At 38.2% G+C, this 21,358-nt stretch overlaps 1 protein-coding gene across 5 annotated transcripts in view; it reads right to left on the reverse strand.

Annotated features, from left to right (window-relative positions):
• The window catches only part of TEAD1 (TEA domain transcription factor 1), a 219,176-nt gene extending 198,715 nt beyond the window's left edge, over positions 1–20,461 (reverse strand). For 2 of the 5 annotated variants that reach the window (XM_081936859.1, XM_081936856.1), the window contains exons 1-2: positions 19,344–20,461; positions 18,398–18,525 (exon numbers count right to left, since the gene is read on the reverse strand). The gene's annotated coding sequence lies outside the window, so the exon portion shown is untranslated. Of the gene's footprint in view, positions 1–18,397; positions 18,526–18,660; positions 18,918–19,343 lie in introns of those variants that run through there. The other 3 variants (XM_081936860.1, XM_081936858.1, XM_081936857.1) reach the window with 2 other exon arrangements.
• Positions 20,462–21,358: the final 897 nt, after the last annotated feature.

The following is a 21,358-nucleotide window of genomic DNA, read 5'->3' on the forward strand; positions in this document are numbered from 1 at the left end:
GTCAAATTTGTTTTGGCTCAGAAAATTTCAGGTTTGGAAACCTATTGCAGGGAATAAAGAGAAAAGAAAAGCTCTTAATACAATAAAAGAAATCTGTTTTGTACAGAATGTGTGAGGAAAGAATATTAGGCCTCAGTACAAAATTGCATTTGCTGAACCCAAGTTACCATACAGGCTATTGTTCACCTACAGAAATGGAATTAGTAGCCTCCAAGGCTGTTAAGAGAGCAAACTTCATCCTGGCCTTAGTTATATTTGAGGCAAACACAACCAAAGCTAGGCTAGGACTTAAGGGTAATAGGGAGGAAGACAAATCACTTATTTTTTCAAATGTTTTTCCCTACTCTTTGTCTTTTTGTGTCTTTTAGCCTGGTTCCTACCAAGCTTTTTCTAAAAAAATAAAAACTTTCTGGGGAAAAAGTATGAGTTAAAAAAATGTTCTATGTCTTTTTTTTTAAAGCTACATGTTTATTCTTGAAAAATCCAGATAATAGTTCTGATTCACTTTTGCAGATGTCACAGTATCCAGACATTCAAAATCAAGACCACAGATCACAAACAGCTTTAGCAAATGGAGCTCTGAAGGCCTTTGTTCCTAAGACAAACGTCTTCCTATTGCTTACAAAAGCAGTGTCTACTAACCACTGACCCTGATGTAGCCAGCACTAGGAAAGGAAGTTATTCAGCACTGAATTTCCTGCTTTTGGTTGTAGCCAAAAACTGAGAAGCTTGTAGTGGTTTCAGGAACTGAGTCATCTAATGATTCATGAGCGAGATACTGGTTTTAATATGCTCCTAATCACATGATTCAAAAACCTGACATCAAGCCTAAATGAGGCTTAATTCATAGTTTAAAAGCAGAACAAATCTCTGTTATAGCTGGGATGGGGGAAACCCCATCATTTCAATTTACATTTGCTTTCAGCTTCTTTTTCAATATATCTGTTCCCGTTACCTTATTATCTAAAACCATTCTGAAGGTTTATACAGAGATCTAAGACTGCCAAGTAATCATTCAGACTTTGCAATTGAAACATAATGCTGTTTTTGCTACATGCATGCAGTTTTCAAAACAAAAAACAGGTAAGTATCAAATGTTTTTATGGAAACCCCCCCTTCCCAGAAATTAAATGGAAAAATAAACTCTACAGCCATGTTTTTAATCAAATCTTCTTTTGCTAGTGTCAATCTGCAATATTTATATCATTCTGATTTAATCAAAGACCAAGTGACAACGCCAAATTGTGGACCTTTCGATTTAATGCTTCGCAACAATCTGCCAGAAAACAGAAAGTTTGCACATCAACATTCCCTTTCTGAGGTTTGGAACTTAATGTCTCTTGAAGACATGGAGAGGCCTAAGTGCAGATATAAAATTCCCAATTCCTTCAACATTTGGGAAGAAAAATGCTGTCCCCCCCACTTGATCTGAACATTTCTAGAACAAAGGCCGAAGCCATTAGCAGCCTCTGCTACACAGGGAGGCCAGGAAGATAGAAAAAGGGGACAACTTGGGACTTTTAGATTGTACACAATACTGCAAGCACATTTAAAAAGAAACTACAAAAGGATAGCATGCTGGGGGGAAAAAGTAACCATTGACAAGAAAAGGCCAAAGTGCAGTTTGAAGCTGGCAGTCATTTTATGGCTTCAGTCCTAGAGCAGATTTACTTAGATGACGTTAGTGGCTCCAATCCAGTTTGCTTTTTTCTTTTTCTTTTTTTGGTAGCTTTTCCCACTTGCCTCTTGAAGCCTGCACAGTGCTATAGAGCTGGAGACCATAATCAAAATTCCCTTTGTGAAATAGAGTTTACCTCAGGGCACAGAGGCCTAGCTGGCTGAATCGAAGGCTCTTCAACCTGTACTTCATGCCTAGCAATAAATAGCCTACTATACTATATTTTCCTCCGTGCAGAAGAAACATTAAAAGCAGCCTGCCTCATTTTAAAAAGATGTTTTCATTAGGTTCTCAAAAATCTCACATGCCAGAATTCACTTAATATTTCAAAATATGTCATGACAATCCACCAGTCAGGCTTAGTGGCTCATTGAGACCTAAAAATGCTCATACGCACACAGCTCTAAAATATATGCCAAACTGTGATCTAGCTAACTTGTATTTATATATTAACAGGTATTAGCCTCGACAATATTTTAGTACCAAAGTCCTCAAGCAGATGCTTCAAAAAGAGCTGACGGACTGCTGATTGCTCAGCTCTGAAAAAGGAAATGCATCATTTAAAAAAAAAATACAGGCAATAACAGATTTAACTGACTTATGTCCAATGTAGGAATGACGTAAATAAAATATAAACATGTTATATTTAGAACACAAAAATATAAACACATCTTTTACACACACACACAACACACACACACACGCCTTTGAATTGAATATGGATGGCCTGGCTTTTAGGTACAATTCTGCTTACCCAGTCAAATATTCAAATATTTAACATTTTAATGGTTGGCAGCCATAGAATTTATTTATTACAAGTTTTTCTGTGCCTTTTCATTCAAAAGTGAATCCAAGCGGTTTACAATAAATTGCACAATACACATATCAATAAATGTAAACATCATAACTACTAAAGAGAAAATAATTTCTTCTGAAGCTAAAGGAATGTATATTCTGAAGCTGATTCTTAATACAGAAGACTGGTCTGCAAGTACTACATGTTCAACAGGCTTCATAAAATAAAATATTAAGTAGAGAACCCGCAACCATTCCAGAATGTACCTCTTGGCTAATTCAAATCCACGTAAGTTAGAATGCTTCAGTTCAAATTTATGAAGCTTTCTAAATTACGTAAGCACTGTGATATCCCCTTATGTGACTTACTAAGGAAGAAGTAGCGTTGAAACATGGCTTACATTTGAATAACGATCATATTGTGCTTTGAAGTTTATTTTCCAAGCATGTAGAGAAATGGCAGTTAAAGTGAGGACAATATTTATCTGAAATGATTCCATTATTCTTAGAAGTTCAATGCTGTTGGATCAGATCAAAGATTAATCTGCATATCAAACAAGATGCATGTTGGGAAAAACTAATGTGAAAGTACTAAATGTATCTTCCAACTTTGCAGTCTAACCTTTATTTCCATTACTTTATCCTATAAAGAAAAGAGGGAGGGAGGGAGGGAGGAAGGAAGGAAACTGGAAGACATGCTAACATAAATAAGACAGTTTTTTTCATAACAGATTAAATCTTGACTGCATGCAAGTATCCTGGTCAGTCCTTCCATTGTGTTGCTAGAAAAAACATTAACACATCAACAATCCAAGACTTTGAAATAATATAAGAGTCTCACCACTTCAGTAAAACAATTGTTTTAGCTCTGCTTAGTTCACAATGCATCTAGAGCTTTTCATACATTGACAGATTCCATATAATTTAACGTTGTAGTAACCTAACCTTTGCTTTTAGGAGAGTACACTTCTCACATCATTGCTATAGGCCAGTGATGGCGAACCTGTGGCACGCGGAACCATTTGTCAAGACATGTGAGGCGCTGCCCTGTCAGCTGGCCAGCGTGCATGTGCGCACTGGCCAGCTGAGTTCACCCTTTTTTAAAGCCAATTTTTGCCCTCCCCAGGCTCCAGAGCCTTTATAGGGGCCTGGGGAATGGACTTCCGGTTTGCTCAGAGGGTCGTTTTGACTGCTCCGGAGACTTCAGGGAAGCATCCTGAAGGTCCCTCAAGCCTTCGGAGCATTCAAAACGACCCTCCGAGCAAACCGGAAGTCACTTCCAGTTTGTTCGGAGGTTCGTTTTGAATGCTCTGGAGGCTTCAGGGAAGCGTCCTGAAGGTCCCTCAAGGACTTCCGGGGGGCTGTTTTTGCCCTCCCCAGGTTCCTATAAAGCATCTGGAGCTTGGGGAGGGAAAAAAAAGCATGCAAAAAATGGGGGGAGCGCCTGTAGTGCGTGCATGGGCACTGGGGGGGTCACGCATTGCATTATGGGTGTGGCATGCCCGCACACTACCCCCCTGCGCTCCCCCCACTCATGGCACGTGAGCCAAAAAAGGTTTGCCATCGCTGCTCTAGGCACTGGCTTTCAGGGTACAATCTGCAGTCCATCTACATAAAACAGTTATCATGTGGGTGGGTAAATGACCACAATGTCTACTTACCTGTCAAATATCCTTCTCTCCATATTTTAAAATGGCTAGAGCAGACACTATATTAGTTTGGCTGTTTCTGGAGCACAAGAGGATAACAGTTTGTCCTCCAAGGAATGAGTCTCTTTCATTCTGGGTATTTTATTTATTTATTTACTTGTCCATCTAATCAACATCTCTAGAAATTTCCTGGTAAGCTCCTATTCAAATACTAACCAGACAAGTTAGCTTTTGAGTCAAATCACTTTGATATGGCCAACTGCTGTAATGCACAAAACACTTGGCAACTTTAAAACACCATCTGATCTTCTACACTCTACAACTTTACAGTGACCAGTGTTTCAGTGATATGCTGTAAACATTTTCTACAATAGGATAGTCTCCAGATGTTCTCAATTGTAGTATGGGTCATCAGCTGGAAAATTGCATTGAAATTATGAGCACTGTAGTACCAGACAGTTCTAGGAATTAGATACAGTTATGAAATTATGCTTTCACACGGTTTTCAGTCTGGTATTTGGTAGCATTAAAACTGCATCCAGGTCATGATCAGATACATCCAGTAGTTGTAATTTCATATTTTAGAAAAACAGGCCAAGTCCAAAATATTTCATTCATTGACTGTAAAGTATGTGAACATGAGATTGTGACATTTTTCGATTGCTTGCACAAGATATTTTTCTTTTCATTAGCAAATACTTTTTCCAAAGTTTCAAGAACAGTTTCCCCTAAGTTAAAACTGTACACCAATATCTCACATAGAATATAAGAGTTGAAATTGTATGTCAGAGTTCTCTGATTCTCATAATCAACAAGAGCTGTTGAGTCAACAAGAGGCAGGTGGCAAGGACCTTCAAGGCCAGGAAATGAGCAGCCTCCTGACCACAGACTCAAAGGGGCTCTAGTTTTAACCATGTTAACTAGTGGATCAGGAAGATGCCACAAGACAAGAACTTGTTTATATCTGTAACTTCATTATTCTCTGTAATAAATGTATTTAGCTAATCTTATCTCTATCTGGGAAGGTGAAGATTGGAGGGAAATACTATGTTCACTATGAATCTTTGACAGCACATTTGCCTTCACGTTACTCACAAAAGACCATGAGAAGGTAGCATGCATTCAAATCTCTAGATTAAACAACATCTCCAAAATATCTAACAATTCCACTGTTACTGGATCAATTCCAATGTCTTGCTTGGGTTGCAACCCAGATGTCCTGCTAACCCAGAGGGTTAGCTTTGGCAACTTCCTGAATAAAAAATGATTTTTCTCCAAGTATGATTATCTCAGAGTATTGGTTTAGCAATATGTATTAAGATAAATGAAGTACTAGTACAAGGATAGCAGCATGTTAATTAGTTTCAATTTAGAACCAATATGTCTTTGAGTACATGAGGTTGAAAACTTCCCAGTCTTTTTCTCACAGTCTTACTGTGCACTGGAGAGCAAACAGCTATCTGCACAGATAATGGAGAAGGTCTTCAGCTAGCTATTTACACAACTAGTTGAATCTTTATCTGTTTGAATACCAACTCTTACACCAGCAGGTGGGACGGAAATGCCAAGTCCAGTATCAGACTCTAAGATACACAGTCGCTGTTGCAGCAGCAACAACTCCCTGACACCAAATACCTGCCTTTCAGCTTGACAAGCATGATGGGTATCTTGGCAGATTTGTTATTTCATTGTTCAATGCAAATGAACAATGCAAATCACACATCACACCAAGACCTAAGGAATTTCTCACCAGTTTTGTGTAGTAATTTTAATCAATCTGACCAAGGGAGCTGCAAAATGCGCAACCTCACTTCTGGCACAAAACCGTCTGGAATTTTGTGACGCTACTGCAAGTTACATTTGAGAAAGCCAAATAGGTCAAACAATAGCCAGTCAAGTGTGTGGCAACCATAAAATACAAAGCCTTAAAGTATGATAAGCACACTGTATACACATGCATGCACGCACGCACGGACACACACAAACACACGCTTTCAGTTGTTAGTTATAATGAATAAACTTAAATGAAGAGAACTATCAAATGAAATACAAGATTAATTTATTTGACCCCTTCTACATTATTTGCATGAAAAATTTGGACATAATTTGTGATTTTGAAGATTTTTTTAAATCAGAGCAAGAGGTAATTTTAATCATACTCATTCACTGCAAAGGAAATTAGAACTTCTATTTCTTTTCTTTCTTTCTACAATTTATTTTTCTCTCTCTTTGTTTTCCTTATTCTGTACTAGTTCCATTTAATTTTTATGTCTTCTTTAAAATATAATAAAATGTTTATTTAAAAAAAGGATTGGTTGATTTGAAAGGTCATGCCAGAGACTTTGGTTGTTAATTCCACTGATCCATAGCTATCAATGGAAGACTCACAGAATTGCAATGAAGCAATGATTGCAAAGGAGGGTGTAAGATGTTTATATTGTGACCAACCTTGTCACTTCACAGGTGATATGACCTGCTGAGAATCCCCTTCCAACCAACTGTACTGCTCTCATCAAGAAAAGGATCCTTTTAAGGTCGGATTCCAAAACCCCAAAACGTTTTCTTCTACTGAAGCAAGCATTTACTTCACTATCATCCATTAGTCAGATTCACACTGTCCTTTGTGGTTCAGGATGTTTCTGAATTAGTTTCCATAATCTGCTCCAGAGTTTGATGACAGCTTGTTCCCCTATATCTTTCCCCCCAAAATACAGATACCCTAAAGACCAGGAGAGTTAAATTATGGTATTTTTACCTAAGAGTTTTTGGCTACCAACGATGCTTTAGAACATTAGCACCATCTTCCATGATGTATCAAGCACCCTCTCATAATCTTACACAGATGGTCACAAGGTCACAATTTTTCCCCATTTTAACATTCTTATCTCTTATAACTCCTAGCCTGCAGAACAAGCACTCCAATGACTTAGCATGTAAACTGGATTATTTCTTGTACTATGATCCTCCCACCACATTCATTTTGCACCTGGAAATCTTTGTCACCCCCTCACCACCTGCCCTGCTATGACAGCTGGTTGTCATAATGACAAGAAGTCTAGCAGCTATTTCCAAAACCACCAACAGGTGCAACCTACCCCACCTTAAAAAGAGACAAGACATATATCCCCACTGAGAAAATGAATCAGAATCTTCCAATTTTAACTTGTCTGCATGTAAATTTCTGATTTAAAAATAGACTACTCATGTATAATAAATATTAGTAATCAGACATCTGAGAGATCTTAAAGAATAGTTTCCAGTCCAGGTTGTTACAAGAGAAGTTAACATCTCACATATATGTATTGGTTTGGTTAGATAACTTCAGAGTATCCCTAGTTTTCCCATCATCTTTTCTTGGAAACAGGAGGAATTGCTTCACAGCAACTAGCTGTACTGTATCTTCTTCCTTCTCTCAAGAGAAGTCTTACAGCTGTGTCACAATAGCCAGACAAGTAGATCTTTAGGATTAGTTAAAATCACTCTTCTTCTCTGTGACTTTTGATGGCCTTCCACTAGAGCAGATAGCAAGGTCTGTGCTTCTTCCTGCCTCGAGTATTGCAGGCTAAGAGAGTATTTTCAACAATGGGTTTCAATTGTCACACTCCCTCTCTTCTGCAGCTTCAAATTTTATTTCTGACCTACAATGTCTCAAGATCCTGGATGCCATTCTGACAATAACTTATCTTTCTTCTCTGACTGTATGTTTCACTTCCTGTCACAGCCTCTCCTCTATTCCTGAGATTATTCATCCATTTATTCAATAGATTTCTGGAAATATGGTTGACCGAATCATCTCATTTCTGAAAAGAGGTTGCCAATTCATGGCATATTTTTGGAAAGTTCTATTTCACCTACTAAGCTAGGGTTCTGTAACTTGCGGCTCTGGAGCCACATGTGGCTCTTGCATCCCTCTCCTCTGGCTCCCTGTCAAAATATGCATCACAACCGCCAGTGTGTGACACCCACCAACACACAAGCTTTATTAAGATTTTCGACCCATCTTTTTTTCTGAGTTCAAAATATTTTTGTTGCATGCAGAAATAAAAATTGGTGTTCTCTGTAGCAGTTCATTAATTTCATAAATGCAACACACTAGTTTTTTTTTTATATACATAGCATAAAGATAAAAATGATATATGCGGTGCTTTCTTCATTTTAGATGTCAAAAAGGGTTTTGTGGCTCCTGGTGTTTTCTTTTTTTGTGGGAAATGGGTCCAAATGGCTCTTTGGGTGTTTTAAGGTTGCCGATCCCTGTACTAAGATATGTAGCTCCACTTACATTCTGCATCATCTATCTATGGAGGATGAAACAGAAAGAGTTCTGTTCAAAGTGATTTCCACCTTCTATAAAAGTGTTCTTAGTATAGCACTGGATTACTTCACATAGATTATGTTCAAGAAGGGCATGGCACAAAGGCAGGAATTTCTGTAGTAACCCTGACGCTATGGAATGTGTTCCCCTCGAGATATGTTTAGTCCCCTTGCTCCTTTTAGGAAGCTACACAAAACTTTCCTTTCCAAATAAGACTTTAATTAGCTTAATGTCGAAAAGAACAGCCTTCTTATTTATTATTTAATCACTGTCTATGCTCACTGGGAAACTGCTTTTATGTTGACATTCTTCTGTGCATCATCCGATGTTGTTAGAATTGTGGCACTATCGGAATATATTAATATACATATAGAGTTTGTGTGTGCACATGTATGTGTGCACATACCATCTTATAGCAATAATGTCATTTCTAGCAAGAAAATTGGCCTGCTTTTTTTCCTATGGTCAGCTCATGACAGTTTTTTTTAGGCCATGTATGGTATGAAATGCTATCCAATGATTCTTTTTAACCCCCCCCCCATTCCAAATGCCCACCCAATCAGTCCTCAAGGTTCTGATGAATTATGCCAAGGACTCCCACTAATCCTTTCCTGTCACCACCATGCCTCCTTCATTACTGTTGGACACCCTCCCCCCATTAAGCATTCTTCCAGATAGCATCCCTCCATATGGCACATTTAAATCAATCATATGGATTTTATCTGCAATTTGTAGTGGAGATTCTTTGTTTTCCATCATTCCATCCTGGTCTGGAACAATCCTGTACCATTTGTGAATTTTTCCCTAATACCTCCCTTCAGTGGGGAGAACCTACAGTGCAGGAGGAGCAATCTAGAATATTTAATTCTAGAGGCTGTTCAGAGACTGAAAGACCCTGGGAAGGAACATATCATATATAAGGTAAAGATTCCCCTCGCACATATGTGCTAGTTGTTCCCGACTCTAGAGGGCTGTGCTCATCTCTGTTTCAAAGCCAGTGAAAGAGCCAGTGCTGTCCGAAGTCATCTCCGTGGTCATGTGGCCGGCATGACTAAATGCCGAAGGCGCATAGAACGCTGTTACCTTCCCACCAAAGGTGGTTCCTATTTTTTCTACTTGAATTTTTCACATGCTTTCAAACTGCTAGGTTGGCAGCAGCTGTGACAAGTAACAGGAGCTCACTCCATTACACGGCGCTAGGAATATACGCAGCGCTAGGGCTATATCATATATATGCCCCAGTTTATTTGACAGCTCCATTTGTGATATCCTACAAACCCAATGTTCCTGACTGGCCTTAGATTCTGAGGGAGAAGACAACAGATTCAGGAAAGGAGATTGAATGTCTTTACAATGATAAATGATAATCCTGCATACAGCAGAAAAATCAGAAAGCAACCTGGGGACTAATCTATATAAATGCTACTGTTAAATGAGAAAATCTTGATATGTATGACTTCAGTCCCAGAACTACCTTCATTAAATAAAAATGATTATGTAATTAAGTTGTTAAGATTAGCAGCAGGGTCCCCAAACTGTTGGGAATTGAGCCATGCAAGCAGTGGACAAGCATGCAAAACTCCATTTGTATGAGTAGTGGATGCACACACTTGCGCAAATGGACTTTAACATGCGAGCAGGAATCCCCCCTCTTCTCCCCTCCCACCACTGGACACTCTGCAGCACCAGGAAGGTTGGGGACCGTTGTTTTATACAGGTAGTCCTCGACTTACAACCACAATTGAGTCCAACATTTCTGTTGTTAAGTGAGAAATTTGTTAAGTGAGTTTTGCCCCATTTATGACCTTTCTTGCCACTGTTGTTAAGTGGATCACTGCAGCTCTTCAGTTAGTAACACAGTTGTCTGGCTTCCCCATTGACTTTGCTTGTCAGAAGGTCACAAAAGGGGATCACATAACCCCGGGATCCTGTAACCATCATAAACATGCATCAGTTGTCAAGTGTCCTGAATTTTGATCACGTGATTATATGGAATGCTGTAGAAGTCATGTAAAAAACGGTCATAAGTTACTTTTTCCAGTGCCGTTATAACTTTGAACGGTCACTAAACAGGAACTGTTGTAAGTGAAGGACTATCTGTAGTGCTAAAATTGAAACCTATACTTAGTTTTTTTCAGTTTTTGGCTATTTGTAGAGATGACAATGCTTGAGTGCTGTATAAAACATTATTCTGATCATTTTCAAGGTAAGAGAAAATAATTATAAGGTGTTTCTAAAAAGTCAATGCACCAAATAGAAGATTTAAATTCATTGCATTAACTTCCTCAAACATCTTGTCTCTCTAAAAATTTCTTTCTCAGATGAATAATCTAAAGATGGTTGAAAAGTTTTAAATCTTTTTTCTTAGACACAGAGATATGAAGATATTAAGATCTTAGGAAGGACAAGAGATATTAGCTGACCAGCTTAATGGACTATTTAGATAAAACTAAGTATTTGGAAAATGTTGCCATGCAACTCATAAAATGAGAAAGAAAAAGCTCATACCAAACAATCTGATTTGCATAAAGAACTAATGTTTGGATTAGAAATCAGCAACCACTGCTAAAAATGAGAATGGTAGCAGTAGGTGACATATTAAAAAAAAGTTTAGAAAAGGAAGTTGGAAGGGGCACATTCACTACTACGGGAAATTGAAATATCAAAACAATAGTGAGCCTTAAAAAGGAAAAAAAACTACGGTAGAAAAATACCCTTGAGAAAGTAGTATAAGCAGATTGGATGGAAGAGAGACAAGAGAGTATATAATCCTTAAAATAAAAGATGGGTCAAGTAAGAAAATCCCAGGAACAATGAATTTGGCAGGGTCAGAGGGCAACAGAAGACAATCTTATTCTAAAAACATTCTATTACAAAAATGGAAGGTTGTTGGAACCAATATTTTCTACACCAAAAATACAGAATAGGCAAAGAAAAAAAAATCCCATTGCCTATTCTAACATCTCCCAATTCTTCAGAAGTTTAGAAACAAATTAAAGATATAAGTAATTCAATGTTACTAAAGTTAGAATTAGTCACGTCACTGCACTGTTTTCAATTATTGCAGTTATAGTCTAACATTGAATCAATAAAAGTTTTTTTTATATCATAAGAATTCTCAGAATGTGTTTTGATCTATTAAACAGAAACATTTAGACTCGATATGTTTAGGTTGCTTGCACGCAGGTGGGTCCTGGGCCAGTTTAAAATATCCTTTTAGTACTTTACCAATAACTCTCAGATGACAACATTTTAAAAATTGTTTTGCTGGGCTGAAAAGGAAGCATATTGATTTTATATCCAATTTCCAAGTTTGGGATGTATTAATCAGTAATGAATGTAGTATCTAAAATCTACAGTATTTCATTTCTAAGTAACCCATGCAATTTCAGAAATAGCTCCTCTGGCGTAATCTTTGAAAGAGATGAACACATCAGGTCTAAGCCTTAAGAAAAAACAAAGAAGAGTCAAAAGAATTCCAGGTCATTCCACAGGGCCCAAATTTATCCAAGCACTGCATTAATTCATAGTTACCAGCTAAGCCATAGGCAGAATTTGCTATAAGAAAAAAAAAAGTCAAGCATTCCAATAACTCTGCAAACTTAGTTCAACAATTGAAATATATACTATAGAGTAGTGTTGGCCCGCGCGCATGCTGGAAACCAGAAGAGCAGCCGCCCAGTGAGCATGCCGGGAAGATGATCTTCCAGTTTCCGGCACACCAGTTTGTGTTTGCATGTGCATGTGTGCCAGAAACTAGAAGACAAGGTGGCTGGTGCACATGCATGCAAAGATTTGCTCGCTGATGCATATGCGGGTGTCGGAAACCAGAAGATCATATTCCCAGTATGCACATGTGTACAGCTGCTTTTCCGGTTTCTGGCACTCCCAAATGCATAAATACCAGTTGGCCGGTGAACCGGAACCTGGAAGAGCAACAAGCAATGGTTTATGTGCCTAGAGAGATTGCTCTGTATGCCATAGGTTCACCATCACGGCTATAAAGTAATATGGCTGTTACTACATATTTCAGCAAATAAGCAATTCCAATAAAATGATAACTCTGGTTTCTTCCTGTAGCATTTAAGGAATATTTTCATCTGGAATAACCAAGCTCCTTGGAAATCCAAACATGAAATGCATAAAACTACTATTGATCAGCTAAATTCACTGATAACCTATCTAAAAATAAAGTAGCCATATGGTGCTAAAACTTTTTATTTTATTTTTGGTCGTTATTAATGTAACAACAGGGTATATAGTATTCTACTGGAAGCATTGACAGAACCCTCTGTGGCTTTTCCCCACCCCACCCCACCCCAGACACATAGAAAAGAAACAAAAAACGCCTCTAAGGCAATTGCACGCACATCTATTTGCATTTTTTAAAAAAACAGGTGAACAAAGAGTAAACCAGATGTCAATTTTCAAAAGCGAGCTGTCTGGTTTGGGAGAGTTAACAGAGGCAGACAAACTGCTAGAGCTCAGAGGGAGACAATGAGCTTCTCTCAAAACATTCTGGCCAAGGGGAGTGGCTATTTAAAACACTTGGCTTCCTTTATTTCAGCATGGCCGAAGTGGATTCTGCCTGCTCTTGCGTGCCAACTCCAATGAAGTCATTTTGTTTCAATGGGGTTTTCTATGCATTTCAGCAACACCGTGTGCAGCACTGTAGCAAAGAACAAAACACTGGGGGGTGTGGAGGGGTGTGAAGCTTTCATTTGCAACTGCAAAAGAAATTAATGCTCTGATCCTATATAATGCTGACAAATCCTGTGAACAAATTGTATCAGTTTAGCGAATCGGAAATCATTATTGTGTTCTGCAAGAACTTTTGAGAACATTAAGAGCAAATAGAATTTGTCTTAACAATGTCAAAAAGGTAAGGTGGCAAGAAGTAATAGAAAAAAGTGATTTACAACTTGCCTTCTGTAGAAGTCATAGATTCACATCTGATTTACAATGAAGGATTATAAGTTTCGTATGTACGTATATATGTATGTTTTCATATTGCTCTTAAAAGCATCCCTTAAGAACAGCAAATCAAGCGCTCAAAGGCCTTCACCACAAAAAAAGTTTAATATGCGTGATAGACCTTTATAGTATTTAATTTGACATGATGAGCTGAATTTCATATATTTTCAAATAAATTCAATTTAGCTATGTTTGGATGGTGTGAGAGAGAGAACATATAGCACACAAAAATGAATTAAAAGAATTAAAGGGTCTCTGCTATCATCTGATCTGCTAATAAGATAATTTTCAACATGAATTTCATACTGAACTGAATATATTAACACTTTGGATTTTCCTTAGGATGCCTTTATATTAACTTAAAATACCATCTTGAACTCTTTCCAAAAGCTAGTATGACACCGAATTATAATAATTCAGAAAGTCTGTGGATAAAGCAATGCAACAGATGCACTAAAGAGTTAGCTGCAGAGAAAGTAAGTTCAATATGTTCTCACATAATTAACATTTCCCATTGAGTAGCTTTCAGTTTATGTACTGTTAAAATAATAGAATACACTGATATTAGAGATCAATGGGAATGAAATTATAATCATTTGACTAATAGGTTTTTAAGTTTTGGTCTTGATAAAAGAAATAGTTGTCAAATTGCCAAAACATTAGGCTGCTTTGAATCTTTTGCTGAAACAAAAGAAAAGCAAAAACTATTAGCATACTTCAATTTTATTTGGCTAAATATAATAAAGAATCAGGCAATTTTAAAATAATCCTATTGTAATTTCTATTATTTGAAAGTAAAGGGAAGTCAGTGATTTTTCACAATATACTCTTTTCTCTTTTTTTCCCAAATTCTTCCCCTACCTTTCCTGTAAAACCTGCTCTCTACATTAAAGCTAGGAGGCCTTACTGGTATTATAGCAGGCAGGTATTAGTAGGTATTATAGGGTTTCATTCTTACCCTAATACCCTCCTTCCGATAATACCAAACTGAGGTGCAAACTTTTGCTCCCAAGTATTCTGGTGACCTAAGTGCTGTATTGAAATTTATGTTAGAATTGCTTAGGATCAAAGGTTACAAAATAACATACCTTGTACAGGACATAATCACATAATTTCATTCAATTATTTTAAGCTTCAAATTGCTTAAAATAATTTGAAAGCAAATAAAATACTTGCCTTCAATAAAATTCCACTTGAGGTTTTATAAAATAACAAGTTTCCTTGGGGTATGAAACTGCTTCTTATGAAAAAAAGGACTCCAATGTAGTCTGTCTATGATCTAGACAGTTATTTGTGAGTAAGCATTCCCAGGAAAGTGTCTGTTTAACACTGAAGATTATTTTCCAGCACAGACTCATCACCTAAAAATCCTCCTATAACGACTAATCAGGATTTTGTAATACTGTACCACAATATGATCTACTTTAGAAATCCCCAATTAAGTCTTTCCACTCCAAGCAGCATTATAAGATAGGATCCTGGGAGCCCAATCATAAATCCAGGGTGTCAAGCCAATCGTGATGATACGAGCCAACACTACAAGTTGCTGTTGTGATGTAAGAATGTGAGTCTACCAAGTTGGCATGCAAGGCTTACAAAGTGACTATGAAGCTTCAAAATAAAAAAGTACATTTGTTTCTGATTCTAAATCGCATCATCATAAAACATCAGCTTGAGATCACTTGGCCGTTGTTGAGGGATATTTTATTTTAGTTCATGTATTGTATTAAGATCTGTTCTCATCTTTAAGCAAGAACTTCCAAGGATAAATTCATAGCTAATGTAGTAGATTCTCTTCTGAACACGCATATTTCCCATCTCCTATCCCCCCCCCCCCACATACCCTCTGGTCAAGAAGATTCCAGTGATCAATTAACTTGATGTGTCTTTGATATCTGAAAAGATATTTACAGACTTGGGGGATCAATTGGTTATTACACTGAACTAGATTTACAAAAGGACACTTATCAATACAATAAGACTTTTGTAGAAAATGTTTAACTGTTGCATTTCTAAGTTTATGATTTCTACATGATTCTATAGAAAAGTAGTAAAGATAATGTGCAGCCACAAAAAGCAACAGCTTCCACATAGTGATATAATTTTCATAACACAAATATATTTCCAATTGAAATACATCCTTATTAGAGTTTTTCACTTGTATATCGTAGGTAACTTTAAAAAAATGTCCACTACAATAAACCATGGAGACATGAGTGAATTTCTGTTTAAATATATCTTTGTCTCTATGCAGAACCATAATCAGAATATATATATATATATATATATATATATATATATATATATATATATATATATATATATATATATATATATATATATATATATATATATATATATATATATACTTGCAATTCATATCCACATTGTATGTTTAGCTATATTTTTATTTTTTAATTACTGTCTAGATTACAATTCTCAAAATTCTCAAAACATAAGAATCTTAATGATCAAATCAGCAAAAAATTAATTGCATAACAGCATAAATAAACACACATCCCATGTTAATATGAAGGCTTTGATGCAACAAATATTTAAATCCTAAACTAATGAAGCAGCTTTAGGAAACAAGGCATCAAGCCATTTCAGATAAACAGTGTGAAACTCATAACTGTGCCAGAAACCCTGCTAGGTTAAAAACTTAAAAATACCCTTATAAGATATCCATTCCTTACTTAAATGCACATGCTGCATATCAAATTTCACAATAAGGCCAAAATATTTTAAAATAAAATACATTGTTTTCACAGAAAGCACAGTTCATTTAGAATTATAATAGGATAATGGCTACCCAATTGCCACTTTTTATTATACATATATACACAAAAACATTTATATTTATTTTTCCTTCAACTTTCCATTGCTTAGAAGTTTTTGCAATTTAGTTCTAGTACACCTTTGGGCAATTCTACATAATACTTTCATGTTAACAACTACAATACTAATTCCACCCCTTCTTGTTTTAATGCCTCTAGATATATCCATTTTGAAAAAGTTTTTTTAATATAATTTAATTGCTGAACTCTAGAAATGTTTTTTTTTACTTTTTACAAACATGTTAGGGCTTACTGTGTTCATGTTTCTAATCTTAACTTTCATTACCAATGGAGAACTACCATAAAAGACTACCTCTTTCAAAAATTTATTCACCATCTAAGCAAAAGGAAAAAAAAGTGTTACTTTCAAATTATTAAAGTGGCTTTTCAACCAACACACATAAAAGCCACATTATTCCAACACTAAAAATCTTCCAGCTGGAATTCACTAAGGGCCAAGTTCTTAGTTGTGCTAAAACTGTTCTTTTCCACTGTTTACTAAACTTTCTTTCAAAACCAACACTCCACTCTTCCTTGTGATAACTTCAATGAACATAGTTTGGACCTAAATACAATATTAATTATACATATAACAGACTGCGCAGTTGCTTTTGATAACTTTAAATGTTTTCAGCAGAACTGAACATCAATATTTATTAACAGCAATCACATATATTCAGATCTTATCATTCCATTACTTTCATTTAGCAAAAGGGGAGAATATGGAATCAAAGGCTCAAACTATTTTCCTAAACAATGCATCTATAAATGTTGAAAATATTTAATGCAATCAGAACTTCAAAGTTATTATAGCTAACTTTATTAACAAATCATCACAGCATAAACATGAATTAAAATAAAATATGAAGAAATCTAAAATGGATTGTGGGGAGCTGTGAAAATACTAAAAGAGTACCCCTCCAACACAGGAATCCTTTCTAAAACTCAGCTAGGCCTTAAGTTTGTACTCCTGACCTTTTGAAGAGAAATATGAATTCTCAGCATTCCATTTGAAAAATAGGCAGGAGCTGCTGTCTGTACAGAGATACAGAAGTAAGGCAGTGTAAAACAGCCTCTGAATTATCTGGAATCTTTTTAACACTGTCAGTACAGTCTAATGTCCTTGCAGTGGTATTCCCCAACTATTTATAGAGATGGCAATGCACTATGTACCCCAGGACAACCATTCCAAATTTAGGAGCACATTTCTTTAAATCTTGTATGAAATAAGACCAGATTTCTATTTACAATTTGTGTTTCCAGTGCACTGTACATAATGCTTTTTTTCTTTTTGTGAGTTTCTGTCCTTCCGGTACAATTTCTACATCCAGATAAAATGCATTGTAAGCTTAGCGAAAGGTGATCTTTTACTTAACTGCTTTCAATACTGATACTTATCTAGATTAGTCTTGCAAAACTACAACTAAGGATGTTTCTTTAACTTGATTAATTTACAGATTAGAATGTTTAGTATTCCTGATAAAGAGTTTTAGCTGAGCTACTTTTATTCATTGGCTATTTTAAATCAGAATAGAGATACATCATGCCAGAAGTCACATAAACAGTAAAACGCACTATGCTTTTTTTAAAAAAATAGAAAATATATAGCAAGAGAAAGATTTTCACACCTGAAATTAAAATATAAAGACACTTACATTTAGAAATAAAGAAAGGTAGGTGCCCATCAACTTTGGAGGCATTTATTGAAGGCCATTTAATATGGAGACATACCCCCATATCCAGAGGAGGTGGTCACTTCTAATCTCTTAACTATTCTCCTGAGAAACACAGGTGACACTGATTTTTCATAGTTTCAAAAATATTTTAATTCAGTGTTAATGTTAGGTGCTTTTACAAAAAGAAAACCAATCCAGAATTGTATGCATTTCTTGTTTGTCCATCCCCCCCAATAGATTGGAATAAAAAACAAGAGTTTGGCTAGTGAACCACTCACTTTCTATTTTTTTTTGTTTTGGATTTAGATAAACTTAATTCCCACCCCCCTATGTAAGTGGACTTCCTTTCTTTGACAGTGTGAATTGTGGAACAAAAGAGTCTTTTCTTGGCCAGCAGCGCTATTAACCTGTAGGGAGGGGATGCACAAGGTTCCTGTAAAAGGTTAGAGGAAAATAAATAAACATTGGGCTCCTACCTAAGGAAGTTTTCCAGGGACAATCTCCTCGTTTTGTTGGAACTGTGACTTTGTTGTCTTTTTGGGATACAATGTTTCTGCTGACTCCGGAAAATTTTTCCACTTGAATGTGCAATTAAGCAGCAGTTCTGGAGAAAGCAAAGAAGCAACGAAAGAGAACATTCCTTCTTTCATCTTTAAAAGGAGGGATAAAAACAGGGAGACGGACGGGGGAGAAACGAAAAAGGGGGGAAAAGAAGAAAAAAACAAACAAAACCTCAAACCTCTAAACAGGCAGCTAAATCTCCGATCCAGACACTTTTTACAAAAGCTCAGCGCTAAGACGAGGGACTCAAGGGATGGGTTCATTTTACTATTCAAGGCCTGATCTGCTCCCAAGTTATTTCTCCTCGACGAAAAATGTGAAAAATGCCAAAGATTTGTGTGTGTGTGTGCGTGCGCGCGCGCGGGATTGTGTGTGTGTGTGTGAGAGAGAGAAGAGAGAGACGGAGGGAGAGAGAGTGCGCGCGCGCGCGCCAGGCTGCAAAGCAGTGACTCAGGCAACTAAATTAAAGCAGCAAACAGCAATAAGGCGCAGAGGGCGAGAGAGGAACGGCGCGGCCGCCTGTTGCAGCTCTGGCTAAATACCCAAATCAGGCTAAACTCCGCTGGAAACAGTTTTGCCTCCCCCTCCCCTGTCTCCCAAGGCTACTTTGCCTGATTTTTCGCTTCCCCCCTCCCCACAACTCCTCTCCCCTCTGTTCACCTGCGGAGACTGAGACGCGGGAAGGGAGGGGGGCGTGAAAAGAGGGGGGGGCAACCGACACGATTCTCCCAAGTAAATAACAGAGGATCTCCCCCCTCCCGCCATCCACCGTTCCCTGCCACACAAAGCAAAGCGAACCGTAAAGAGAAGCTGCTCCCTCCAGCCTCCACTCGCCCCTCCACGCACACGCACAAAACTTACCTCCACTCCACTCCCCACCTTTGCAAACACCACCAGCCTTTCTTTTTTTTTGTTTTTTGTGCAAATCAATTTCAAAACTTCTTCCAGCTTCCCCTGGGGACTTTTGCCTTGCTTTTAAAAATGTCTATAGCCTTCGTGTTTTTGGTTTTTTTTTTTTTGCTTGTTGGTTGTTTTTTGGATGTTTGGATTTTTTTGCCCCTTAAAAAAATCACTGTGTGTGTGCGTCTTGGGCTCTACAGCTTGTTGGCTTGCGGGATTATTGAAGCCCTTCAAGTGATTAGTTACTGCCCCCAAAACCGGTGGCGGCAGGGCGGGCTGGGCTTTCGAATGGGCTTGTGCAGCGCGAGCGATGCTAAGAATGTTCGGAATGAGAAGAGGAATGAAATGAACGCGAGGAGCGGACTCTCTACAGGGGAGGCGGAGCCACGGCCCGCAACAGTCAGGGGATGCAGAGGGGAGGAGCCAGGAAGCAGCTGGTGACCTCATAGGAAAGTCCAGGGGAGGAGGGAGCGAGGGGAAAAGTGGGGGGAGGAATCAGATCACATGGGGAGGGGAAAAGTTGGAGGGGAGGCGGAGAGAGAGAGAGGTGTCCTCGCGAGCCACCTTAGTCGCAGGCGCAAGCGGAGGAGCCTCTTGAAATGGGATCTTGCTCACATGCCGAGGCACAATCGCGAGGGCGGAGCCGAGGGCACTCGGCGGAGCCAGGATCGCTCCAGCTGCGGCTCCCGTCAGGGGACGGCGCGGGGGGGGGGGAGAGGAGGAGGATGTATAGGCGGCAGAGAGCGAGGTTTTCAGCGCCCTGAGGGAGAAAGGCTGGCTGATGCAAACTTTCTGGAGCTCCTTGGAGTGCGCGCTGGCGAGAGCTGGAATTTGCCTCCAATCGATCGTAGCAACGAGGAGGAGGAAAGAAAGAAAAAGCCGCTGGGTTTCAGTGAAACACGATATTATAACTCTTAGGGGTCGACGGGGAAGAAAAAGCGCGTCATTCAGGAACAAATCACAACGAGGATGCCTTAAACTGGGAAAGTAGGCTGGGCGGGAGTTTGTTAGTATTAGTTTGTTTGCTCAGGGTGTGGTGATTATAAAAAAAAAAAATTCAAGCGCGGCAACTCCTCCACTTTTGAATTTGTTTCAACGGCTGCGGTTGTGTGATTCCACATGGCGTGTTTTCTCTTCCCGGGGTGAAATCGATGTCATTTTCCCCAGGCAGAAAAGAGGCTCCTTAGGGATTTTCGGTAGCGAACTTATCTCGTTTAACCATTTGAGAGCTGGATGCCAAAGGAAGGAAGCCTCGTTCTAAACTTGGGAACGGTGGGGCGTCGTGATTTTGGGGAAAGGGGACCAGAGGCACCCTTCACTACACACTAGGCGACTATTTGTATGCAAGCTTGGCATAATTGTGGGTTTAGCTTAACGTCACTGTGTGTGTCCGGAGAATGCGAGAAAATGGTTAAATCAAAGTTACTATGGATAAGTCATGGGTCATGCAAATACAAGCTGCCTTGTGTAATTGTGACACTGGAATCTCCTGTTTTAAAAGATACCCCTTTCCTTCCAATTGTGATTTTTTCTCTGTCTCGCTCTAGTAACTTACTGCTTCTTCTGAAGTCATCTAACCATCACGGTTCTTTCTCACATTCACCTAGCCATAATCTATGCTAAATATGCTGGTCATATTTAGAAGACCTAACCTCATGGTGCAACCTCTGGCTTATCCCCAGCCCACCACAAAGGCAGCCAAAATTCACCTCTAGCTATTTCCATTTTATAGTAGTGTTTTTTTTATCTTGGTGTCCACGTGATTATACCACACTGCATTCATCATCATGTTGGTTGAGAGCCAGCATCTTGTGAGTACCTATTCCCTGGTTGAAGCTGTCCTTGCCCTCCATTTTGTTAGGAAGCAGATTCTATATAACATTTCCCAGCAAAATGGATATCCATGTAACTTCATCAAAAATGCCTGAGCACTCAACCCAATATAGCACAACCAAAACAAGTGAAAAAAGGAAAAC

The sequence above is a fragment of the Natrix helvetica genome (assembly GCF_964273705.1).
Source record: "Natrix helvetica genome assembly, chromosome: 1".
Taxonomy (NCBI): Eukaryota; Metazoa; Chordata; class Lepidosauria; order Squamata; family Natricidae; genus Natrix; species Natrix helvetica.